Source organism: Rhinolophus hipposideros (genome assembly GCF_964194185.1).
Source record: "Rhinolophus hipposideros genome assembly, chromosome: X".
NCBI lineage: Eukaryota > Metazoa > Chordata > Mammalia > Chiroptera > Rhinolophidae > Rhinolophus > Rhinolophus hipposideros.
The window spans coordinates 101,544,719-101,558,403 of NC_138046.1; the positions used below are offsets into that span (position 1 = coordinate 101,544,719).

The 13,685-nt window shown below is 35.1% G+C and overlaps 1 pseudogene across 1 annotated transcript; it reads right to left on the reverse strand.

Annotated features, from left to right (window-relative positions):
* Positions 1 to 11,303: 11,303 nt before the first annotated feature.
* Positions 11,304 to 12,187, reverse strand: LOC308495120 (small ribosomal subunit protein uS2-like; annotated as a pseudogene). The gene has a single exon. The product of its transcript is annotated as a small ribosomal subunit protein uS2-like (transcript).
* Positions 12,188 to 13,685: the final 1,498 nt, after the last annotated feature.

Genomic DNA, 13,685 nt, shown 5'->3' on the forward strand with positions numbered 1-13,685 from the left:
GTCTATATCCATCTATCATCTATCTATCTATCTATCTATCTATCTATCTATCTATCTATCTATCTATCTATCTATAATAGTTGACATTCAATATTATTCTACTTCAGCTTCAGGTGTATAGTGTATTGGTCAGGTATCTACATAGTTTATGAAGTGATACCCCTGAGAAGTCCAGTACCCATCTAGCACCCCACATGATCTTTACAACATTACTGATTATATTCCCCATACTGTATTTCATATCCCTGTGACTATTTTGTGACTACCAACTTGTGCTTTCTAATCCCTTCATCTTCTCTCCCACTCCCGCTCCACTCCCATCTAACAACCATCAGTTTTTTCTCAGTGTCTCTGAGTCTTTTTATTTGCTCATTTATTCTGCTCTTTAGATCCACATTTTTTTAATTAAATTTATTGGGGTGACAATTGTTAATAAATTTACATAGATTTCAGGTGTACAATTCTGTATTACATCATCTATAAATCCCATTGTGTGTTCACCACCCAGAGTCAGTTCTCCTTCCATCACCATATATTTGATCCCCCTTACCCTTATCACCCACCCCCACGCCCTTGCCCTCTGGTAACCACTAAATTATTATCTGTGTCTATGAGTTTTTCTTTCTCATTTGTTTGTCTTGTTCTTTTGTTGTTTTTGGTTTATATACCACATATCAGTGAAATCATAGGGTTCTCTGCTTTTTTTGTCTGACTTATTTCACTTAGCATTATACTCTCAAGATCCATCCATGTTGTCACAAATGCTCCTATATCATCTTTCCTTAACGCCGAATAGTATTCCATTGTGTATATATACCACAACTTCTTTATCCATTCATCTACAGAAGGACATTTTGGTTGTTTCCATGTCTTGGCCACCGTAAACAAAGCTGCAATGAACATTGGAGTACACGTGTCTTTATAGAGAAATGTTTTCAGGTTTTTTGGGTAGATACCCAGGAGAGCGATTGCTGGGTCATATGGTAATTATATTCGTAATTTCTTGAGGAACCTCCACATTGCCTTCCATAGCGGCTGCACCAGTAGGCATTCCCACCAACAGTGTATGAGGGTTCCTTTTTCTCCACAGCCTCTCCAACACTTGTTACTATTTGTCTTGTTGATGAAAGACATTCTGACTGGGGTGAGGTGATATCTCATTGTGGTTTTCATTTGCATTTCTCTGATGATTAGCGATGTTGAGCTCTTTGTGACATTAATTGTTTCTATTGTCTTTTTTTCTCTATTTCATTTAGTTCTGCTCTGATTTTTGTTATTTCCTTTCTTCTGCTGACCTTGGGTTTCACTTGTTTTTCTTTTTCTAGTTCTTTAAGGTGTAACATGAGGTCACTTATTTAGGATTTTTCTTGTTTCTTGAGATAGGCCTGTAATGATATAAATGTCCCTCTTAAAACTGCTTTCGCAGTTTTAGTTCTTCCCTCTCCTGCAGCTGAGTTAGTTCCCGGATGCAGCGAGCAAGGAGCACTGAGCTAGGTCTGCGTCCTGCGCCCACGCGGCTCCGTCCCCGCACTTCTCCCTTCCCTCCTCCCCGCTCGCATTCGCTCACCTTTAGGTGAATTCAGTAGTGGGCCTCTTCGTCTTGCCTTCTGCTGTGCAGGGAGTCCTTTGTGGAGTTATTGTTGTTCAATTAGTTGTAAATTCCAGGGGAGCTTTACAGAGGCTCACCTCACGCCGCCATTTTGATGACCCAACATCGATGAGGAAAACATTTCAAATGTTACGTTAATCAAATGGAAGTATATCTTTTCTATATGTTCTGTACTGTTGTGTTTAATTAGAAAGAAAAACATTTGTGTTACACAGGAATGGTATTTGAATGTGTGGGATATGTTAATACATGAGAAGTAAACATTGGTTAGTTTAGTATTGTATTATTGTAGGGAATGCCACATTAGAAATACAAATGTTCGTGTTTATTATGAATATTAAACTTGATGTAAGAGACTGGATTTTTCTTAATCAAAGGTAGTCATGCAAGTTTTTATTCTTAGTGTCTTACTTCCTTGTTTTAGAAAGAAAAGTAAGCTAGTCTTAAGGTGATTGTCACTTAATGTTTCATAGACAGAGGATGAGGGTTTGGTTTTTTTTTAAGTCATGAAGACGTTGAATATTGATTGATGTTTAAGAACTTAATATCGTAAAATACAGCTTCCCTTCCCTTGCTAGCACCCTCTTTTCATCCATTGTTTCAAGCATTTCTTTACATAGACCTATTTAAAACATTTGGTATTCATTCAGAGTTGATGTACATGTGTAACATTGCTTCTAATGGCAATCGACACAGGAATATTCCCTCTTGTCAAATCCACAGAGAAAAGCTAAATTGCTGTGACAGCATAAGAGAGACCAGCTGTAAATGTTATATTTTCCAAAACAATAGCAGAAAAGCAAATAAAAGGGTAAAAGCCCAATTTCCCTTCCCTTGAAACAAATCTACTGAATTTTTAGCATTTACGATGAAACATTAGAGATAGGTTTTTATGTTTCCAAGCTACTCTTTTTCTTTTTGATAACAAAGGTTGTAAATAAAAGTTTTATTTTCTGTGGAAATTCTTCTGCACTTAAACAGACTTCTTCAGAGGTGGATAGTATCCAAGGGGTAGCAGTTATCTGTAACTCAAGGCCCTTTTTCATAGGATTGGCACCCAGTCCCTACTTTCATGAGTCTTCCTAATCTTTTGCAAAAGAGTATATTTATACAGAAACAGATACCACACAAAGAAAAGTATAGAGAGTGCCAACAGATAGGGTATATGAGACGTGACAGTTAAGTTCGCGAACTTGTTGCATTGATGTTGCTAACCTTTTTTGATATCAAAGGGGTTATTCATTATGAATTTGTACAAACTAGGCAATCACTTAACCAAGTTTATTATTTGGAAGTGCTGAAAAGGCTGCATGAAAACGTTAGATGACCTGAACTTTTCCCCAACAATTTGTGGCTCTTGCATCATGACAGTGCATAAGCTCACACAGCACTGTCTGTGAGGGGTTTTTTAGCCAGTAAACAAATAAGTGTATTGGAACACCCTCCCTACTCACCTGATCTGGCCCCCAATGACTTCTTTCTTTACCCAAAGACAAAGGAAATATTGAAAGGAAGAAATTTGGATGACATTCAGGACATCAGAGGTAATACAATGACAGCTCTGATGGCCATGCCAGAAAAAGATTTCAAAATTGCTTTGAAGGGTGGACTCGGCACTGGCATCAGTGCATAGCTTCCCAAGGGGAATACTACAAAGGTGACCATAGTGAATTTCAGCAATGAGGTATGTAGCACTTTTTCTAGGATGGGTTTGCAAACTTAATTGTTTGACCTCATAGGCATAACATCAAGCCAAGTATTATAAGGAAACCATATTTCAGTAACATGGAAGAACCACTAATTAATTTCAACATATCGTTTTAAAAATGGCAGCCGATGCCGGATTGAAAGCTTGAATTCTAAAATGATTGGCTTTACCATTCTTTCATGCTACCTGTATCACAAGGGAGGAGGAGTATCTTGTGGTACCAAATTCTAGCATCTGTTGTCAACACTGATTCCTATAAATGCCAAACATTGAGTGGTAAGAAAGTGTGGGCAGTGATGCAGGCATCCTTTCTTCTCTGTTCTCATGCTTCCTAAGGTTACTCATCTTTTTTTTTTTTTTTTTTTTTTTTTTTTTTTTTTTTTTAAGATGTGAACCATTTAGGTAAGAGATCACTTTCAGAATTGTTACAAATTTTTCTTAGAAAATGTCTTATAAAAATATTTCATCTGACCTTTAAGTTATTTTTCTTGTTCTATATATACTTTATTATCCATGACTGCTTTTAAATGGTAACTCCTGAGAAGTCCCCTTCCAGTGAACACATTATCTCAATTATATGTAATTATTACTTATAAAATTCTGTTATTCCTTTGACACAGATTATTTACCACCATTGTGCATTGTCTGTCTCCATCACTAACTGGTATGTTGCATGAAAATATGACTATATTTATATTTCATCTCACCACACCCAGTACATAGCAGAATGCTCAGAACATAAGGTTTAATCAATAAACATTTGCTGAATGAATGAATATTTTCAGGATGTTATAATTGAAGATCTACTGTTTAGTAAGGATATATTTGTTTCATTTTTACAAGTGCTTCATGCAATATGTTGGGTGGGCAGAGAAGAATAGGATGATGAATAAATCATTCACAAGAAATTTACACATGAATTTCACTAAATCACTGTAGAAAGTGGTATGATATTGTTACAGGCAACCTGATGTCCCTGTTTCAATTTTTCTAGTAAAATTACATAATAAGTGAATCATCTTGAATAATAATTTTCTTCACAATTAAAAATTGTTAATAGGATTATAGTGGGCATTTTTTTCCATAAGCCAAATCCTTCTCTTTCTCTTAGCCCTTCCTCAAAACAGTGAATTTGGAATCTTATTCCTCCCAGAATTATTTTATTCCTGATAATACCTAATGCTTTCTCATAACATGTGGCTGGGTACCTAATTGGCACTTAATAAATAGTTAAATGTCTCCCACAACTAACAGATGCTGCTAACAAGACTTTGGCAAGCCCTGTGTTCTGTCAGTTCATGGTTGAAATCCCTGACAGCCCAAAGTGCCGATTATCTGTGGTGTCGACTAAAAAGAGAGCAGTGTGCTGTAGGACCTGGGCATGCATGAGGCAGAAGTTGCAATCTTTTGGAAAATTAAGGTTTCTGACTTTTTCGCTCAGATGCATAACTGCTCAACTTCCCTATGGAGGTGAATTGTAGGGGTCCTTGGGGAAGTAATTACTTTATTGATGAATAACCAAACATAGTCAGTTAGGCCCTAGGCACTATTGAATATGATCCAGGTATTCTCAGACTGACACACTCTAAAAGGAGTAGGGTATGTTTGCTGTTGTTTGGAGGTTTCATTTAGCATTGATACCACCTTCCGCTCAGTGTCAGTACTTTTCACATACCCTGTTTCCCCCAAAATAAGAACTAGCTGGACAATTAGCTCTAATGTGTCTTTTGGAGCAAAAATTAATATAAGACCCAGTCTTATATTATGTAAGTCCCGGTATTATTATATTGTATTGTATTGTATTGTATTATATTATATTATATTATATTATATTATATTATATTATATATATTATGTATTATATATTATATATTACATACCTGGTCTTATATTATGTAAGACCCAGTATCATAGTATATTATACTACACTATATTAATTATATTATATTATGTTATGTTATATTATATTGTATTGTGTAATACCCGGTCTTATTTTACTATAAGACTTATTTTACTATTTTACTATTTTATTTATAGTAAAATAAGACAGTGTCTTATATTAATTTTTGCTCCAAAAGACGCATTAGAGCTGATGGTCCGGCTAGGTCTTATTTTCAGAGAAACAGAGTAATAAGCAGTTTTTCTCCATCTGGTTCTTATGTAAGATGTCATAGTGCATTCGGGCTACCATAACAAAGTACCACAGACAGGGTAGCTTATAAACAACTAAAATTTATTTTTTGTAGTTCTTGAGGGTGGGAAGTCCAAGATCAAGGCGCCAGCAGATTCGGTGTCTGGTGAGAACCCTTTTCCTGGTTCATGGTCAGCTATGTTCTCATTGAGTGCTCACATGGAGAAAGGGGCAAGTAAACTCCTTGGGGTCTCTTTTATAAGAGCACTAATACCATGGGTGAGGGCTCCACCCTAATGATCTAATCACCTCAGAGGCCTGCTTCCAAACACCATTACAGTGAGGATTAGGTTCAACATATGAATTTTGGGAAGACACAGACATTCAGTCTGCAGGATAAGGTCATATATCAGCCTTGTACTTTTGTATTTCTCTTTTCATCAAACTGTGTGGAATCTTGATCATACATGCATTCTACTGGTCACCTGTCTGTAAGTGTTCATGTACTAAAGTCCTTTGGTCTCCTTCCCACCATCTAACTTGCAGTTGGAATTTGCTAATCAGCAACTAATTTGAGGCCAGATCCTTCTAGCCTTCCCTTCCATATTGTAGCCCGACCATGAGGTATGATTTTCTGAGTTGTTTACACCAGCATTTAGACTTATTCCACTTTAATCAGTTCAAATTCAGTTTAAATTCTATAGCACTTATAATGTTAAAATAAATATCAATTCAGTATATTAAATTTAAATTAATTAATTTACCTACATGTAATATTCCAGGTAAGCTATAATATAACTTCTTATTAGTTTTGGATAAAATTGATCTTAACAACAATGGAAGTCTTATTCTAGTCCATTCTGAGCATTGTACATTTGAGTTTTTTTCTTAAAATAGAGCCTATTTTTTAGTTATGTTGGTTACATAGTCCCTTTTTCAAATTATAGGGATTCTTATAAAATTTCCTCAAAAATAGAAACTCTTGGAACTGTTAACAATGTTCCTTCCTGGAATTGATGGTTAGGGACAGAGGGAGCAAGAAAGAATAAGAAGATGGAAAAACTTTATGTAATTTATACTTTTTTTACAGTGTATTGTTTGAAATTTTACAGTGAAGGTATATAACCTTTGAAAATTAAAAATCATAGGAACAATATGGAAATTTTTCAATACTTGATCACCTCATTCATTCATTTGTACATTCATTCAACCCATACCTATTGGGTACTTAAGTTCTTACTCTGATGAAACAAAGGAAAATAAAACATACTCCCTGTTAACAGTCCAGAGAGCAAACATACAGATGGAGCAATGATTCTACTGCTAAAATTTGAAAATCAATGCATAATAGTGGTTAATAATGTGGTCACTGTTGTTGTATGGATTTGAATCCCGACTTGATTATACGTGTATAGTAGAGTTCACGAAATTTAAGTGTTGTATTTGATAAATTTTAGTAATTGTGTGTATGCATAAACCACTACCACAATTCAAATGTAGAATATGTTATCACACTAATTTTTCTTCTTCTACCCTTTCATTCCCTCCACCAACCCCTGGCCCAAAGCAACCATTTATCTTTTCTATGTCACTATAGATTTTCTCGAAGTTCATATGAATTGCATTATACAATATGTAGTGTTTTTATTTGATTTTCCCCACTAAATCATCCATGTTCTCTCGTGTGTTAATACATTATTCCTTTCCATAGCTGTGTATATTCCATAGTGTGGAGGTACCACAATTTCATTCATCAGATGATGGAAGTGTGGGTTGTTTCCTATTTGTGTTTAACTTGAATAATGAATGAATAGTATATGGAAAGGAGGTTTTACTTCCTTTAGTTAGATACTGAGGAGTAGAATTTTTGGGTTGATAGTATTTCAGTTACATTATAAAATATTGCCTTACTGTTTTTGAAAGTGGCTGACTGCTTTGCAATCTCACAAGGCATGTTAGAGAGTTCCACTTGCTCCACATCCTAATTAGCACTTGGTGGCATCGGTAGTTTTAACTGTAGCCATGCTATTGAAAATGTATAGTGTTATTATATCATGCAACACTTTTATTTCCACGATGACTAGAGATTTTGAATGTCTTTCCATGTGCATATTGTCAATTTGCATGATTTTAAAAAATGTTTAAAACATTTGCTCATTAAAAATTGGGTTGTTTGTCACTGAGTTGTATACCAACAATGCATTGTTTGGATAAACCATGTTTAGACATGATGTATCATCTTTATATAGTATAGGATTTAACTTGCTAATTTTAAGATATTTTGCGTTTATGTTCATTAGGGCTATCCATTTATGTTTTTGTGATGGGATGTCTTTGTTTTAGTATCAGAAAATACTGGTTTGATAAAATTAATTGGGAAGTCTTTCTTCCTCCTATATTACCAGAAAGAGTTTGTTTAGCATGGCAATTTTTTCTTCCTTATATATCTGATGGAAATCACTTGTCAATTCATCTAGGCCAAGAGTGTTTTTTGGTTGTTGGTTGATTTGTTTTTATGGGAACATTTTAAATTACAATTTTAGTATTCTACATGAAGGTAATTAAGTGTTCTGTTTATTTTTGGATCATTGGGTCATTTGTGTATTTCAAGGAACTGTTTATTTCATCTAGGTTATCATATTTAAGGGTATAATGTTCATTATGTTCTCTTTCTTTTTATTTATATCTAGTGGGTATACATTATTAGTTTCTGGTGTACAATACAGTGACTCACCATTTATATATTACAATGTGATCAGCTCACTAAGTTTAGTAATCATCTGTCACTGTGCAAACTTACCACAGTACTATTGACTATATGGCCCTTCATCTTTTTTACCCATCCCATCACCCCTGCTACCCTCAAACCCAGTTTAATCTCTCTTCCTATGTGTCTGTTTTTGTTTTGTTTGTTCATTTTTTTAAAGAATCTACATATTATTGAAACCATCTGGTATTTGTCTATTTGTCGTTCCCTTTCTGACTTATTTCATTTAGCATGATACCCTCTAGGTCCATCCTTGTTGTAGCAAATGGCAAGATTTTATTCTTTTTTTTTAATTTCTGAGTAATATTTCATTGCATGTATGTAACAATATCCTTTATCAATTAATCTATTGATGGACATCTAGGTTGCTTCCATATTTTGGCTATTGTACATAATGCTACAATGAACGTAGGGGTGCCTATATCTTTTCAAATTACTGTTTTCGTTTTCTTCAGATAAAGAACAAAAAGTGGGTCATGTGGCAGACCTATTTTTAGTGTTTTGAGGAATCTTTTTTTTAATTTACTTTTTATTTTTTATTTTAATTTATTAGTTTCAGGTGTACAAGACAAGGTAATACTTAGACGTTCATCATTTATATCCCTCACACTGTGAACCCCCCTCCCCCCTTGCAGATTAGTGCAGCCACTATGGAAAACAGTATGGAAGTATCTCAGGAATCTGAAAATGTTTTGAAGAATCTTGATACTGCTCTCCATATATATAAAATTATAGTTAATATACAATATTATTTTGTTAGTTTCAGGTGTACAGTACAGTGTTAGGCACTTATATAAGAAGTGACCCCCCCAATAAGTCTAATAACCATCTGACTCTATACATAGTTTCACAACATTATTGACTGTATTTTCCATACTGTATTTCACATCTCTGTGAGTACCAATTTGTACTTCCACAATTTCTTTATCCAGTCATCTATTGATGGGCATTTTGGTTGTTTCCATATCTTGGCTGTTGTGAACAGTGCTGCAGTAAGCACAGGGTTTCATATGATTTTTTCGAGTTAGTGTTTTGGATTTGTTTGGATAAATACCCAGGAGTGGAATTGCTGGGTCATAAGATAGTTCTATTTTTATTTTTATTTTTTTTGAGGAACCTCCATACTATTTTCCATAGTGACTGCACCAATCTGCAATCCCACCAACCGTGCACAGGGGTTCCCTTTTCTCCACATCCTTGCCAACACTTGTTGTTTTTTGATTTATTGATGATAGTCATTCTAACAGGAGTGAAGGCGTATCTCATTGTAGTTTTTATTTGCATTTCTCTGATGATTAGTGACATGGAGCATCTTTACATATGTCTGTTAGCAATCTGTATGTCCTCTTTGGCAAAATATTTATTCAGGTCCTCTTCACATTTATTAATTGCATTTTTTATTTTTTTAGTGTTGAGTTGTATGAGTTTTTTTTAAATAAATTTTGGAGATTTACTCCTTATCAGATGTATCATTAGCAAATATTTTCTCCCATTCAGTTGGATGTCTTTTTGTTTTGTTGACGATTTCCTTTGCTGTGAAAAAATTTTTTAGTTTGATGTAGTCCCATGTGTTTATTTTTTTTTTATTTTATTTCCCTCTCCCGAGGAGATATGTCAGTAAAAATATTACTAAAAGTAATATCAGAGAGTTTACTTCCTATGCTATTTCTAGGAGTTTTATGGTTTCGGGTCTTACATTACAGTCTTTAATCCATTTTGAATTTATTTTTGTATATCGCATAAGAAGGTGGTCCGACCCTTCATTTTTTTGCATATGTCTGTCCAGTTTTCCCAGCACCATTTATTGAATACATTGTCTTTACCTCAGTGTAAATTCTTTCTTCCTTTGTCATAGATTAAATGACCATATAGGCATGGATATTTTTTCTGGGTTCCCTGTTGTGTTCCATTGATCTGTGTGTCCGATTTTTATGCCAGTACCAGGCAGTTTTGATTATTATAGCCTTGAAGTATAATTTGATATCAGGTACCATGATACCTCCAGCTTTGTTCTTTTGTCTGAGAATTGCCATGGCTATTTGCCGTCTTTTATGGTTCCATATAAATTTTCGGAATATTTGTTCTTGTTCTGTGAAAAATGCCTTTGGTATTTTGATAGGGGTTGCATTGAATCTATATATTGCTTTGGGTGGTATGGACATTTTAACCATATTAATTCTTCGTGTGCATAAGCATGGTATATGTTTCCATTTGTTTGTATCTTCTTTAATTTCCCTCTTCAGTGTTATAATTTTCTGAGTATAGGTCTTTTACTTTATTGATTACATTTATTCTTAAGTATTTTGTTTTTTTTGGTGGAATTAAAATGGGATTGTTTTCCTAATTTCTCTTTCTGATACTTCATTATTGGTGTATAAAGATGCAACCAATTTCTGAATATTCGTTTTATATCCCGCTACTTTACTAAATTCATTGTTCAGTTCTAATAGTTTTCTTGGTGGAATCTTTGGGGTTCTCTATATAGAATACCATGATACACACAGACAGAGGGTGCCTAGAAAAAAATTTATATATATATATACACACAAGTGGATACTTTGGTCAGTGTTGTTCAAGCAGTAGTTTGCCATAATCAGAAGAGTTTGGATGCTGATGGTATCCACGTTGAGCATCTCTTGTAATTGCAGAAATCAAACATGACTTGTATTCATCTTTTGTTATCAGCAAATATTGAGCATTACAATGTTAATACAGTTTTCCTTTCTTAAAACGTGTATACAGTTTTTTGGACATATTTATTTCCAAGTATGTAGAAGGTTTTCTAGTTACATTATTTATACTGATCTTTAATTACGTTTCAGACAGAGAACACACTATGGATGATGTCATTCTTTAAAATGTAAAAATCTATTGGGCCTTAATTGATGGCTCAACATGTTGTTTATCACAATAACGTACCAGGTCCACATGAAAAGAATTTGTGTTCTGATGTTACTGTGTTTTAAGCTCTGTAAATGCCAAGAAAGTTTAGTTGATAAAAACGTTTTTTAGTTTTCTACGTCTGAATTTTTGCACAGTTCCTTTAAAATGCTTTAAATTGTTAGATACTATTTCTTTTCCATCAACCTTATTTCCATTTTGCTTTAGAGTTTGTGGAGGAACAGCTTGGGCCACTCAATGCTTGTCCTATCCATTCAGTTGCCTGAGCAGTAGGGGCTGCAGAGCCGTCTTCAGTGGCGGGCTGAGCACTCTCGTCTTCAGTGGGGAACTGCTGAGTAGACACAGAGGGCACCTGCATGCCTTCAGACAAGTCTGCGACCTCAGGTTGAGAAGCAGTGAACTCAGCAGCTGAAGCAGTCTATTCGCCCTGAAATTCCTCCTTGGTCACAGCGTTTTCAGCAGTAGCCTGCTCTTCCTTTTTTATTTCTTCAGGGCCTCTGGAGAAGTAGAGGTCAGGTATGATCTCCCATGGGTACTGGTGGGAGCTGGTGCCACGTATGCACAGAACTTCACCACATTAGACCCATGAAGTGAGCGCTCTTGTTAGTGCAAGAGATAGAAATGTCCACATAGTGCAGAGGAGAGTCTGTGTTCCACAGTGCAGTGGTTGGCAGGCTGACGTCAGATACCTCTGTGAGAGATTCGTAGTCAGCCCTGGGATAGGTGACAGCCAGGCGTCTTGGCTCCGGGAAGGCTGCCTGGGTCTGGTTAGTGAATGTCCCGGGAGTGAAGCAGCCAGCAATACATATGGCTCAAGTGGCGGCAGCAAACTTCAGCATAGCTCGCTGGACACTATTCTTGATGCTGACATCGGCTGGCTTTTCAATGGCACGAGCTGCCAGCAGAAGCTTCTCCCAGGTTCTCTTCAGATTTATGATGTAGATGCCATCACTTTTCCATTTGGAGATGTACTGTTCCATTTGGAAGCCTAGGTTGGTGCCAAGGAAGTCTTGCTGCAAGAAATTTGAGGACATTCGCTTTCACTTGCAGGACATCAAGGGCTCCGGACATTGTGAGAGATTCCCTTTAAGTTACGTGGGGACTGAGAACTATGCTGTATGGGTCCATCTCTGGGTAGCGCAGACAGGCTTATTCAAATTGGTTTTAAAATTATTTTGTTTTTGGCAAAAATTGCATGTATTTAAGGTGTGCAGTATGAATTTTGATGTATGTGTATGTTGTGAAATACCAAAATCAATACCAAAATCAAACTAATGCACATATCCATCATCTTCCGAAGTTACCGTTGTGTGTGTGTGTGTGTGTGTGTGTGTGTGTGTGTGTTTGGTAAGGACAATTGAGATCCACTCTCTAGGCAAGTTTCAAGTATGCAATACACTATTAATATTTATAGTCACCATGCATATATGAAGTCTCCAGAACTTATTCATGTTATAACTAAAATTTTTACCCTTTGATCAATATCTTTCTTTTCTCCCATCCCCTAGCCTCTGGTAACCATCATTCTACTCTTTGTTACTGTGAGTTCTACTTTTCCTTTTTTTTTTTTTTTACGATTCCACATATAAGTGAAATCATGCAATGTTATCTTTCTGTGTCTGGTTTAGTTCACTTAACATATTTCTGTCAACCACTGAGAGGGATGTTAAAATCTTCATTCTGATTTTGGAATTATTTCTTTATTCCTTGAATTATATCAATTTTTGTTCATGTGTTTTAAAACTGTTATTTAAAGGAATACACATTCATGACTATGTTTTCCTACATAATTGACGCTGTAACATTATGAAATATTCCTCATTATCTTTAGTAGTATTTTATATCTTTATATTTGTTATTAACATGGCCATTTAAGCCTTCTTACGCTTACAATCTTTATGGTATATCATTTTCTATCCATTCACTTTCTACCTATTGGTGACATCATGCATCTCTTGTAAACAGCAAGTTAGGTCTCCCTTGTTTAATTCTTTCTTAAAATCTCTGCTTTTTTACTGTAGCTTGTTAACATTAAATATAATTATTTATATGGTTTGTTTCTACAATTTTATTATTTGTTCCCTTACTCTTTGTTTTTCATTCCAACTAACCCCTCCCCGCCATCTTTGGGTATTATTTTAAACATTCCTAGAATTTTGTTTTAATTTTTCTACTGGCTTTTTAGCTATATGTCTTTGTACTTTTTAGTGGTTATTCTGAGCAGTACAGTAAATGTCTTTTACATTTTACTATCCAGTTACAATAAATAGTTTACCACTTCACATAAATAATAGAATCTTTGAAACCCTGTAGGTCCATATATTATTCAACGTTTATGCCAGAGTTGACAAACAATGACACATAGTTCAACTGCCTGTTTTGTAAATAAAGTTTTATTGGAACACAGCCATAACTGTCCACTTATGTATTATATATGGCTGCTTTTGTGCAGAGTTGAGTAGTGGGCACAGAGCCCTTATAACCTCCAAAACAAAACATTCACTATTTGACCTTTTGTGGTGGTTATATGTGTTGTGTTTTTATGCATTATGAACCCCACAAAATCATT